Below are 13,340 nucleotides of genomic sequence, written 5' to 3' on the forward strand. Positions count from 1 at the left end.
AGCGCCGATTGGAGTTTTTTTGTTGATTCGGTGGAATTTCGACCAGTTGACATTAACACCGTGTCATCCGCGAAAGTTCCAATGAAACAATTATCGTGTAAAGGCATATCATAGGTGTATATGAGGTAGAGAAGGGGTCCCAGAATACTGCCCTGTGGGACACCGGATTTTATTGGATATAATTTTGTAAAATCATTGTCGTATCTGACTCTGAAATATCTATCGTCCAGGTAAGAAGATAAGATGTCGACGTAGTAGTAAACGTGTCGAGGTAGTAAAGTTTTAATTTTTTCAATAAGTTCGCTATGCCATACCCCGTCGAAAGCTTGGGAAATGTCCAGAAAGACGGCGGTACATACCTGCTTGTTTTCAAATGCATTTTCTATTGTGTGAACAACTCTGTGTACTTGCTCAACGGTTGAGTGTTTTTTCCGGAATCCAAATTGGTGGTCCGGTATGATTCGCTTTGAAGTCACAATGGTTTCAAGGCGTTTGCAAAGTAATTTTTCAAATAACTTTCCAATTAGAGGTAGTAAAGATATTGGTCTGTATGATTTGATTGCGTTTGGGGGTTTACCAGGTTTGTGTATCATTATTATCTCAGCAACTTTCCAGTAACTGGGGACGTATCTAAGTTTGAAAGCAGCATTCATTATAAAATACAACTTTGCGATGCCGTGGTAAGGTAGGTGCTTAAGAACATCTCCTCTTATTAAGTCAAACCCAGGGGTCTTTTTGTTATCGAGATTTTTTACTGAGTTACAGATTTCTTTGAATGTAATTCTTTCGAATTCAGTGTCATTATTGTAGTCTTGACACGTTTGTGGTGTATTAATGATTTCCCTATCTTCAGTAGAGGTTATCGGATTACTTGAAACGCTAGAAAATTGTTTTTGTAGATATTCTGCAAATGTATTAGCCTTTTCTGCACTACTCTTTGCCCATTGGCCGTTTTCTTGTAAAATAGGAGCCTTTTGAGATATTGGCTTGTTCTTTTGCTTTACTGCTTTCCACAAGGAATAGTTGGTTTTACTGTCGTAGGTAAGATTGGAAAGATAATTGTTGAGATTTTGCTCATTGTGCCTCTTTATTTCTCTGCTTAATCTTTGAGTGATGTTGTTCAGGGCTCTCTTATGCTCTGGCGATCGAGAGTGTTGCCATTTCTTACGCATCTTTCGTTTATTTTTCACTAACTCCCTAATGTGATTTGGGAACGATGGTGTAGTTTTAGGTTCCTTCTGTGGAGGCGTGCTATCCCAGGCTGCTTGTTGAATGATGTTTGTGAACGAATTTACTTCTTTTTCTATATCCTCTTTGGTCTCTATATATTCATATTTGATTGACTCATTGATTAAGATTTTAAATTTACACCAATCTGTTCTTCTGTTAGTTAGTCCAGAACTTGGATAATACATTGAGGGCTGCTGATTGAGATATGTTAGGTAGATAGGTGAGTGGTCAGAGGTGGGACCATACCCATCATGCACTGAAATCCTGTTTGTATTAATTTTACATGTGACAAAGAAGTCTATAAGATCAGGGGTTTTAGCTGCATCAGATGGCCAATAAGTAGGCGTTCCTGTTGATAGAACTTGGCACCCTTTGCTTTTTATTGCCTTGTATAATTCTCTTCCTTTGCTTGTTGTTAATCTGGAGCCCCATGTAGTATGTTTGGCATTGAAATCCCCACCCATAATGAATCTATGGTTGTGAGAGGTTATTAGGTTCTCGTATTGGTCTTGTTTAATATTGTGGCGTGGTGGACTATATACTGATGTAACCGACAGCGGCATACCGTTTTCAACTATGGTTATGGTGGTGGCTTGAAATTCCTCTAAACTGATTATGTTTTCTCTCCAATGTTCAATAGATTTTCTGATGATCACTGCACTACCTCCACGAGCGTTATTACTGGGGTGAATTGAGTGATATGTATCGTAATTTTTGAAGTGAATATAGGAATGTTTTACAAAATGAGTTTCACTGATAAGACATATATCAATATTTTCTTCTTCCATAATCAGGGAGAGTTCATCTTTGTGCTTGAGGAGGCCATTTGCATTCCATTGCATTATTTTTAAACTTTTAATCATTGATACAACTAAAGACACTCTCTTCCAGCAAGCTTAGACGAACGTCTAATGCTTTATTAAAGGATTCTATAGCTTCCAATTTGGATAGTATTTTAACTAATGGGTTTTCGTTCGGTATGTTGTTATTGGCGGATTGTTGTGTTTTGGTTTGTTTTGCAACTTCTGAGAATTGCGTATGACGTTTGTTTTGTGCGATATTATTATTATCTAGTTTTTGAGTGTTAATAATGTTTCTCACTACATTCGAACTTGAAGATTTGACAGTCTTGTCACTAGAGTATGTGACATTTGATTGTTTATTCTTCTTATTTCTCAACTTCTGCAACTCCTTTGCCACAATGCATCCTCTGTAGGTAGCGGGATGCTGTTCTCCGCAATTGCAGCACTTCGGGAGGAAAACTGTTGGTTTCTCGCAAGATTTAGTTTCGTGCTTTCCTGCACATCTAGCACATCGTGCTTGTTTATTGCAATAATTTTTTGTATGGTTGTATCCTAGACAGTTTTTACACTGGGGGATATGTTTGGGTAACTTTAGTTCTTGAATTTTAACGCTGGCTCCCAGTATATTTTTGATACCATAAATTTTGTTGATGTCTTCCGAAGAATCAAATGTTAGAACAAACAAGTTAAGCGGTTCTTTGGATATAAAATTTGTTTTGTTATATGCGTTCATTATTTTTAATCCTTGCTCTTCCAAGTCCGAAATTATTAATGGTGGTTCGCAACTGTGGTGTAGATTTTTAACAACAACGCGTATGGGACGTTCCTGTTTATTTTCGTAGGAGTGCCATTCTATACTCGCTTCATTTAAAGCTTTCGTGACTTCTCTATAATCATTCGCATCAAATGTTGAGACCTTTTGAGATGTATTATCCAAAATACTAGTTAAAAATCCATTTTTGGTTTTTTCTTTTAATATGTGATAGAGCGTTGCATATTTTTCAGTAGATTTGACGATAATTGGTGGTGGCCTTGGAGGTTGCATTGACTGCTTTGGTGCATTAATAATATTTTCGGATTCAGTAGAAATCGGTGGTGTTGTAGCTTCGATTTCTATCAAAGATTTATTAGTATTGCTTTTGCTTTTTTTGTTGCGCTTCCCTTTTTTAAGGATCCATTCAGTTTCTTTGGCTAACTCTTCCTCATCAGTCATATACACTATATTTTGTGCATTGCCGTTTTTATCTTTTTTGCTCGTGCTGTTTTCTTCCACAGGGGGATGCACATTTTTACCCCTTTTTTGAGTGCTGTCATTTTTGCTTGTGCTGTTTTTATCTGTGGAGGGTTGCACGTTTTTGCCCTTTATTTGAGTACTAAGATCATCGCACCGTTTTCGCAGTTCTTCGTTTTCATCATGCAATTGGGTGCAAATATTTTCCAACGTTTTTATTCTCTCAATTAGTTGAATATTAGTTTGTTCCAACTCTTTGAGTTTAGTAACACGAAACAGGCTTAAACTGTTTCTTGGAGTATTGGTGGACACAACGTCCTCCATCTCCGGCTAAATTCAATGTAACGGACAGTTTTTAGCAGAGACTGTTTGTATGGCAATGCTATAAACAGTAACGTAATTCACATTAATACTTAAACTTGGCAGCACTTTTATTGCCACTATTTTGAGTGACACGCACAGCTGTTTTTTGTTTTGGTAAATATTGTTTATCTGTCTCTATCAGAAAATTAATATCGTATTTTTGTGTTTTTTTGAGAAAATTTTTATGATTTTATTAAAAAGTGTTTTAATTCTTAACACACTACACAATGTGCACATCCTCGCGACCGTATGTTCCGCTCGCGGCGCGCTACAATGTTGTTGGGTGGATTTCGGTGATTTATTCCTTGATCCGGTAATTTTTGTGATCGCAACGAGAGCAAATTACTACACGTCTGTACGGAGTCGAACTCGTAACTCGTTAAATTGAAATATTTGTGGTGCATATATATTTGGAATATAAAAAGCCCACATTGGACTTGCCCAAATTGCGATGTTACACGAATATTGGACAAAACAAACTTATAATACCCTTTCCACATTGTTTTGTAAAGTATAAATATCTTATTTTAAAAACGTCCGTAAATTGTAGGAAAAGGTCGTAAGTCCCTACAAAAATAAAAAACTGTACAAGGAAAAGGTCGTAAGTCCAAAGACATCCAATTATCTCCCAAACGCGACGGAATTTTATCAAACAAAGTACAGGTATTGAAGCGGAATAAATAAACGAAAAATGCTGCTTTTACCACCATAATAAATCTTTAATACAGAAAGCGCTGGAATGTTTTTTTTTCCTCCTGAAAAATTTATTGAGAGGGACTTACGACATTTTCCGACGGAGCAGATGATATGTCGTTTTATAACATCAATGATTGATTTTAAATGGTCCGATTGATATACATATCTGTTTCTTAAAATATAAAAAAAAACAATAATTATTTCAATTAAATATTGGTAAATATCATTACAGCACATCTGCAGTTTACCATTGACAATTACTGTTTTATTTATGAAAAATTAACTTATTTAAAATCATTAACTTTACAAATCGACATTAATTTAAACCAATTATATATTTTTTAATATTATTTGTTTATTTCTTCAAATAAATTTTGGGCTAGGTGCAGTTCAGTTCACTTGTGTATCGAACATGAAACGCGTCTTTCTGTTGGCAATCCCAATCGTAATATTACCGATTTCCATGACACTTAAAGCGAAATTTACGAATTTGATGTGTTTTGAATTCGACAAACCGTTTGCGACATTTAGGTGGCCTAAACATATTTTAAAAAATCTACGAGGCATTGTAGGTGGCCTAAAAATATTTTAAAAAATCTACGAGGCATGGTAGGTGTCCTAAAAATATTTTAAAAAATCCACGAGCCATTGTAGGTGGCCTAAAAATATTTCAAAAAATCCACGAGACATTGTAGGTGGCCCAAAAATATTTAAAAAAAAAAATCCACGAGCCATTGTAGGTGGCCTAAAAATATTTTTAAAAAAATCCACGAGCCATTGTAGGTGGCCTAAAAATATTTTTAAAAATCCACGAGTAGGTGGCCTAAAAATATTTAAAAAAATCCACGAGCTATTGTAGGTGGCCTAAAAATATTTAAAAAAATCCACGAGCTATTGTAGGTGGCCTAAAAATATTTTAAAAAATCCACGAGCCATTGTAGGTGGCCTAAAAATATTTTAAAAAATCCACGAGCTATTGTAGGTGGCCTAAAAATATTTTAAAAAATCCACGAGCCATTGTAGGTGGCCTAAAAATATTTTAAAAAATCCACGAGCCATTGTAGGTGGCCTAAAAATATTGCCATTGTCGGTGGCCTAAAAATATTTTAAAAAATCCACGAGCCATTATAGGTGGCCTAAAAATATTTAAAAAAAATCCACGAGCCATTATAGGTGGCCTAAAAATATTTAAAAAAATCCACGAGCCATTATAGGTGGCCTAAAAATATTTAAAAAAATCCACGAGCCATTGTAGGTGGCCTAAAAATATTTTAAAAATCCACGAGCCATTGTAGGTGGCCTAAAAATATTTTAAAAAATCCACTAGCCATTGTAGGTGGCCTAAAAATATTTTAAAAATCCACGAGCCATTGTCGGTGGCCTAAAAATATTTTAAAAAATCCACTAGCCATTGTAGGTGGCCTAAAAATATTTTAAAAATCCACGAGCCATTGTAGGTGGCCGAAAAATATTTTAAAAATCCACGAGCCATTGTAGGTGGCCTAAAAATATTTTAAAAAATCCACTAGCCATTGTAGGTGGCCTAAAAATATTTAAAAAAATCCACGAGCCATTGTAGGTGGCCTAAAAATATTTAAAAAAATCCACGAGCCATTATAGGTGGCCTAAAAATATTTTAAAAAATCCACGAGCCATTGTAGGTGGCCTAAAAATATTTTAAAAAATCCACTAGCCATTGTAGGTGGCCTAAAAATATTTTAAAAATCCACGAGCCATTGTAGGTGGCCGAAAAATATTTTAAAAATCCACGAGCCATTGTAGGTGGCCTAAAAATATTTTAAAAAATCCACTAGCCATTGTAGGTGGCCTAAAAATATTTTAAAAAATCCACGAGCCATTATAGGTGGCCTAAAAATATTTTAAAAAATCCACGAGCCATTGTAGGTGGCCTAAAAATATTTTAAAAAATCCACTAGCCATTGTAGGTGGCCTAAAAATATTTTAAATAATCCACGAGCCATTGTTGGTGGCCTAAAAATATTTTAAAAAATCCATGAGCCATTAAAGGTGGCCTAAAAATATTTTAAAAAATCCACGAGCGATTGTAGGTGGCCTAAAAATATTTTAAAAAATCCACGAGCCATTGTAAGTTGCCCATAATTTTATTTTCTACAAAATTTGTTTAGTTCTTTGGGATGCACAAAAATCATAGGTAGTGTTGTACATGAACAGACGATAGCCATTGTTGCCTTTGCGGAAGAATTGTGCATTCACCTGGAAGGGTGGGAGGGAGGAGAAAAGAAGAAATAAAAAAACCCTTGCCAAGGTATCAATCAGAGACTGCTTACCGATACACTACTGACAGGTACCTGATGCAGCATCACATGTACATTCAATGCCGTCTTGTAACGCGACAAAGCCTTTAGAGAACATTTTTTAAAAGTCGCAAACGGTTTGTCGAATTCAAAACACTCCAGCCTTGTTAGTTTTACTTTCATTGGCATTGAAATCGGTAATATTACGACAGGGATTGCCAACAGCAAGAAGAGTTTCATGTTGGATATTCAAGTGAACTGAATCATGGACCAAAAATTATTGAATAAATATAATAATATTAAATAAATATATTTGCTTGGCTTCATACATACATGTGTTTTTTAAAAAATTATTTCAAGTGTGGATTTTTTAAAGAATATTTTTTTAAAAATTATTTCAGGTGTGGATTTTTTAAAGAACATTTTTTTAAAAATTATTTCTAGCGTGGATTTTTTAAAGAACATTTTTTTAAAAATTATTTCAAGCGTCGATTTTTTAAACAATATTTTTGTTTAATTATTTTAAGAGTGGATTTTTTAAAGAATATTTTTTTAAAAAATTATTTCAAGCGTGGATTTTTTAAAGAATATTTTTTTAAAAAAATATTTTAAGAGTGGATTTTTTAAGGAATATTTTTTTAAAAAATTATTTCAAGCGTGGATTTTTTAAAGAATATTTTTTAACAAATTATTTCAAGCGTGGATTTTTTAAAGAATATTTTTTAACAAATTATTTCAAGCGTGGATTTTTTAAAGAATATTTTTTAACAAATTATTTCAAGCGTGGATTTTTTAAAGAATATTTTTTAACAAATTATTTCAAGCGTGGATTTTTTAAAGAATATTTTTTAACAAATTATTTCAAGCGTGGATTTTTTAAAGAATATTTTTAACAAATTATTTCAAGCGTGGATTTTTTAAAGAAAAGTTTTTTTAACAAATTATTTCAAGCGTGGATTTTTTAAAGAATATTTTTTAACAAATTATTTCAAGCGTGGATTTTTTAAAGAATATTTTTTAACAAATTATTTCAAGCGTGGATTTTTTAAAGAATATATTTTAACAAATTATTTCAAGCGTGGATTTTTTAAAGAATATTTTTTAACAAATTATTTCAAGCGTGGATTTTTTAAAGAATATTTTTTAACAAATTATTTCAAGCGTGGATTTTTTAAAGAATATTTTTAACAAATTATTTCAAGCGTGGATTTTTTAAAGAAAAGTTTTTTTAACAAATTATTTCAAGCGTGGATTTTTTAAAGAATATTTTTTAACAAATTATTTCAAGCGTGGATTTTTTAAAGAATATTTTTTAACAAATTATTTCAAGCGTGGATTTTTTAAAGAATATTTTTTAACAAATTATTTCAAGCGTGGATTTTTTAAAGAATATTTTTTAACAAATTATTTCAAGCGTGGATTTTTTAAAGAATATTTTTTAACAAATTATTTCAAGCGTGGATTTTTTAAAGAATATTTTTTAACAAATTATTTCAAGCGTGGATTTTTTAAAGAATATTTTTAACAAATTATTTCAAGCGTGGATTTTTTAAAGAAAAGTTTTTTTAACAAATTATTTCAAGCGTGGATTTTTTAAAGAATATTTTTTAACAAATTATTTCAAGCGTGGATTTTTTAAAGAATATTTTTTAACAAATTATTTCAAGCGTGGATTTTTTAAAGAATATTTTTTAACAAATTATTTCAAGCGTGGATTTTTTAAAGAATATTTTTAACAAATTATTTCAAGCGTGGATTTTTTAAAGAATATTTTTAACAAATTATTTCAAGCGTGGATTTTTTAAAGAATATTTTTAACAAATTATTTCAAGCGTGGATTTTTTAAAGAAAAGTTTTTTTAACAAATTATTTCAAGCGTGGATTTTTTAAAGAATATTTTTTAACAAATTATTTCAAGCGTGGATTTTTTAAAGAATATTTTTTAACAAATTATTTCAAGCGTGGATTTTTTAAAGAATATTTTTTAACAAATTATTTCAAGCGTGGATTTTTTAAAGAATATTTTTTAACAAATTATTTCAAGCGTGGATTTTTTAAAGAATATTTTTAACAAATTATTTCAAGCGTGGATTTTTTAAAGAAAAGTTTTTTTAACAAATTATTTCAAGCGTGGATTTTTTAAAGAATATTTTTTAACAAATTATTTCAAGCGTGGATTTTTTAAAGAATATATTTTAACAAATTATTTCAAGCGTGGATTTTTTAAAGAATATTTTTTAACAAATTATTTCAAGCGTGGATTTTTTAAAGAATATTTTTTAACAAATTATTTCAAGCGTGGATTTTTTAAAGAATATTTTTTAACAAATTATTTCAAGCGTGGATTTTTTAAAGAATATTTTTTAACAAATTATTTCAAGCGTGGATTTTTTAAAGAATATTTTTTAACAAATTATTTCAAGCGTGGATTTTTTAAAGAATATTTTTTAACAAATTATTTCAAGCGTGGATTTTTTAAAGAATATTTTTTAACAAATTATTTCAAGCGTGGATTTTTTAAAGATATTTTTAACAAATTATTTCAAGCGTGGATTTTTTAAAGAAAAGTTTTTTAACAAATTATTTCAAGCGTGGATTTTTTAAAGAATATTTTTTAACAAATTATTTCAAGCGTGGATTTTTTAAAGAATATTTTTTAACAAATTATTTCAAGCGTGGATTTTTTAAAGAATATTTTTTAACAAATTATTTCAAGCGTGGATTTTTTAAAGAATATTTTTTAACAAATTATTTCAAGCGTGGATTTTTTAAAGAATATTTTTAACAAATTATTTCAAGCGTGGATTTTTTAAAGAAAAGTTTTTTTAACAAATTATTTCAAGCGTGGATTTTTTAAAGAATATTTTTTAACAAATTATTTCAAGCGTGGATTTTTTAAAGAATATATTTTAACAAATTATTTCAAGCGTGGATTTTTTAAAGAATATTTTTTAACAAATTATTTCAAGCGTGGATTTTTTAAAGAATATTTTTTAACAAATTATTTCAAGCGTGGATTTTTTAAAGAATATATTTTAACAAATTATTTCAAGCGTGGATTTTTTAAAGAATATTTTTTAACAAATTATTTCAAGCGTGGATTTTTTAAAGAATATTTTTTAACAAATTATTTCAAGCGTGGATTTTTTAAAGAATATTTTTTAACAAATTATTTCAACCGTGGATTTTTTAAAGAATATTTTTTCAAAAATTATTTCAAGCGTGGATTTTTTAAAGAATATTTTTTCAAAAATTATTTCAAGCGTGGAATTTTGAAAGAATATTTTTTCAAAAATTATTTCATGCGTGGATTTTTTAAAGAATATTTTTTCAAAAATTATTTCAAGCGTGGATTTTTTAAAGAATATTTTTTCAAAAATTATTTCAAGCGTGGATTTTTTAAAGAATATTTTTTAACAAATTATTTCAAGCGTGGATTTTTTAAAGAATATTTTTTAACAAATTATTTCAAGCGTGGATTATTTAAAGAATATTTTTTAACAAATTATTTCAAGCGTGGATTTTTTAAAGAATATTTTTTAACAAATTATTTCAAGCGTGGATTTTTTAAAGAATATTTTTTAACAAATTATTTCAAGCGTGGATTTTTTAAAGAATATTTTTTAACAAATTATTTCAAGCGTGGATTTTTTAAAGAATATTTTTTAACAAATTATTTCAAGCGTGGATTTTTTAAAGAATATTTTTTAACAAATTATTTCAAGCGTGGATTTTTTAAAGAATATTTTTTAACAAATTATTTCAAGCGTGGATTTTTTAAAGAATATTTTTTAACAAATTATTTCAAGCGTGGATTTTTTAAAGAAAAGTTTTTTTAACAAATTATTTCAAGCGTGGATTTTTTAAAGAATATTTTTTAACAAATTATTTCAAGCGTGGATTTTTTAAAGAATATTTTTTAACAAATTATTTCAAGCGTGGATTTTTTAAAGAATATTTTTTAACAAATTATTTCAAGCGTGGATTTTTTAAAGAATATTTTTTAACAAATTATTTCAAGCGTGGATTTTTTAAAGAATATTTTTTAACAAATTATTTCAAGCGTGGATTTTTTAAAGAAAAGTTTTTTTAACAAATTATTTCAAGCGTGGATTTTTTAAAGAATATTTTTTAACAAATTATTTCAAGCGTGGATTTTTTAAAGAATATTTTTTAACAAATTATTTCAAGCGTGGATTTTTTAAAGAATATTTTTTAACAAATTATTTCAAGCGTGGATTTTTTAAAGAATATTTTTTAACAAATTATTTCAAGCGTGGATTTTTTAAAGAATATTTTTTAACAAATTTTTCAAGCGTGGATTTTTTAAAGAATATTTTTTAACAAATTTTTCAAGCGTGGATTTTTTAAAGAATATTTTTTAACAAATTATTTCAAGCGTGGATTTTTTAAAGAATATTTTTTAACAAATTATTTCAAGCGTGGATTTTTTAAAGAATATTTTTTAACAAATTATTTCAAGCGTGGATTTTTTAAAGAATATTTTTTAACAAATTATTTCAAGCGTGGATTTTTTAAAGAATATTTTTTAACACATTATTTCAAGCGTGGATTTTTTAAAGAATATTTTTTAACAAATTTTTTCAAGCGTGGATTTTTTAAAGAATATTTTTTAACAAATTATTTCAAGCGTGGATTTTTTAAAGAATATTTTTTAACAAATTATTTCAAGCGTGGATTTTTTATAGAATATTTTTTAACAAATTATTTCAAGCGTGGATTTTTTAAAGAATATTTTTTAACAAATTATTTCAAGCGTGGATTTTTTAAAGAAACGTTTTTTTAACAAATTATTTCAAGCGTGGATTTTTTAAAGAATATTTTTTAACAAATTATTTCAAGCGTGGATTTTTTAAAGAAAAGTTTTTTTAACAAATTATTTCAAGCGTGGATTTTTTAAAGAATATTTTTTAACAAATTATTTCAAGCGTGGATTTTTTAAAGAATATTTTTTAACAAATTATTTCAAGCGTGGATTTTTTAAAGAATATTTTTTAACAAATTATTTCAAGCGTGGATTTTTTAAAGAATATTTTTTAACAAATTATTTCAAGCGTGGATTTTTAAAGAATATTTTTTAACAAATTATTTCAAGCGTGGATTTTTTAAAGAATATTTTTTAACAAATTATTTCAAGCGTGGATTTTTTAAAGAATATTTTTTAACAAATTTTTTCAAGCGTGGATTTTTTAAAGAATATTTTTTAAACAAATTATTTCAAGCGTGGATTTTTATAGAATATTTTTAAACAAATTATTTCAAGCGTGGATTTTTTAAAGAATATTTTTTAACAAATTATTTCAAGCGTGGATTTTTTAAAGAATATTTTTTAACAAATTATTTCAAGCGTGGATTTTTTAAAGAATATTTTTTAACAAATTATTTCAAGCGTGGATTTTTTAAAGAATATTTTTTAACAAATTATTTCAAGCGTGGATTTTTTAAAGAATATTTTTTAACAAATTATTTCAAGCGTGGATTTTTTAAAGAATATTTTTTAACAAATTATTTCAAGCGTGGATTTTTTAAAGAATATTTTTTAACAAATTTTTTCAAGCGTGGATTTTTTAAAGAATATTTTTTAACAAATTATTTCAAGCGTGGATTTTTTATAGAATATTTTTAAACAAATTATTTCAAGCGTGGATTTTTTAAAGAATATTTTTTAACAAATTATTTCAAGCGTGGATTTTTTAAAGAATATTTTTTAACAAATTATTTCAAGCGTGGATTTTTTAAAGAAACGTTTTTTAACAAATTATTTCAAGCGTGGATTTTTTAAAGAATATTTTTTAACAAATTATTTCAAACGTGGATTTTTTAAAGAATATTTTTTAACAAATTATTTCAAGCGTGGATTTTTTAAAGAAACGTTTTTTTAACAAATTATTTCAAGCGTGGATTTTTTAAAGAATATTTTTTAACAAATTATTTCAAACGTGGATTTTTTAAAGAATATTTTTTAAAAAATTATTTCAATCGAGGATTTTTTAAAGAAAAGTTTTTTAAAAAATTATTTCAACCGTGGATTTTTTAAAGAAAAGTTTTTTAAAAAATTATTTCAAGCGTGGATTTTTTAAAGAATATTTTTTAACAAATTATTTCAAGCGTGGATTTTTTAAAGAATATTTTTTAACAAATTATTTCAAGCGTGGATTTTTTAAAGAATATTTTTTAACAAATTATTTCAAGCGTGGATTTTTTAAAGAATATTTTTTAACAAATTATTTCAAGCGTGGATTTTTTAAAGAATATTTTTTAACAAATTATTTCAAGCGTGGATTTTTTAAAGAATATTTTTTAACAAATTATTTCAAGCGTGGATTTTTTAAAGAATATTTTTTAACAAATTATTTCAAGCGTGGATTTTTTAAAGAATATTTTTTAACAAATTATTTCAAGCGTGGATTTTTTAAAGAATATTTTTTAACAAATTATTTCAAGCGTGGATTTTTTAAAGAATATTTTTTAACAAATTATTTCAAGCGTGGATTTTTTAAAGAATACTTTTTAACAAATTATTTCAAGCGTGGATTTTTTAAAGAATATTTTTTAACAAATTATTTCAAGCGTGGATTTTTTAAAGAATACTTTTTAACAAATTATTTCAAGCGTGGATTTTTTAAAGAATATTTTTTAACAAATTATTTCAAGCGTGGATTTTTTAAAGAATATTTTTTAACAAATTATTTCAAGCGTGGATTTTTTAAAGAATACTTT

At 27.5% G+C, this 13,340-nt stretch overlaps 1 protein-coding gene across 1 annotated transcript in view; it reads left to right on the forward strand.

Moving 5' to 3' along the window:
* Positions 1–3,935: 3,935 nt before the first annotated feature.
* The window catches only part of LOC141400740 (uncharacterized), an 85,589-nt gene continuing 76,184 nt past the window's right edge, over positions 3,936–13,340 (forward strand). The window contains exon 1 of the mRNA XM_073980193.1: positions 3,936–3,982. The gene's annotated coding sequence lies outside the window, so the exon portion shown is untranslated. The remainder of the gene's footprint in view (positions 3,983–13,340) is intronic.

Source organism: Musca autumnalis, unplaced genomic scaffold, assembly GCF_047663935.1.
Source record: "Musca autumnalis isolate F117 unplaced genomic scaffold, ASM4766393v1 scaffold_4, whole genome shotgun sequence".
Lineage (NCBI taxonomy): Eukaryota > Metazoa > Arthropoda > Insecta > Diptera > Muscidae > Musca > Musca autumnalis.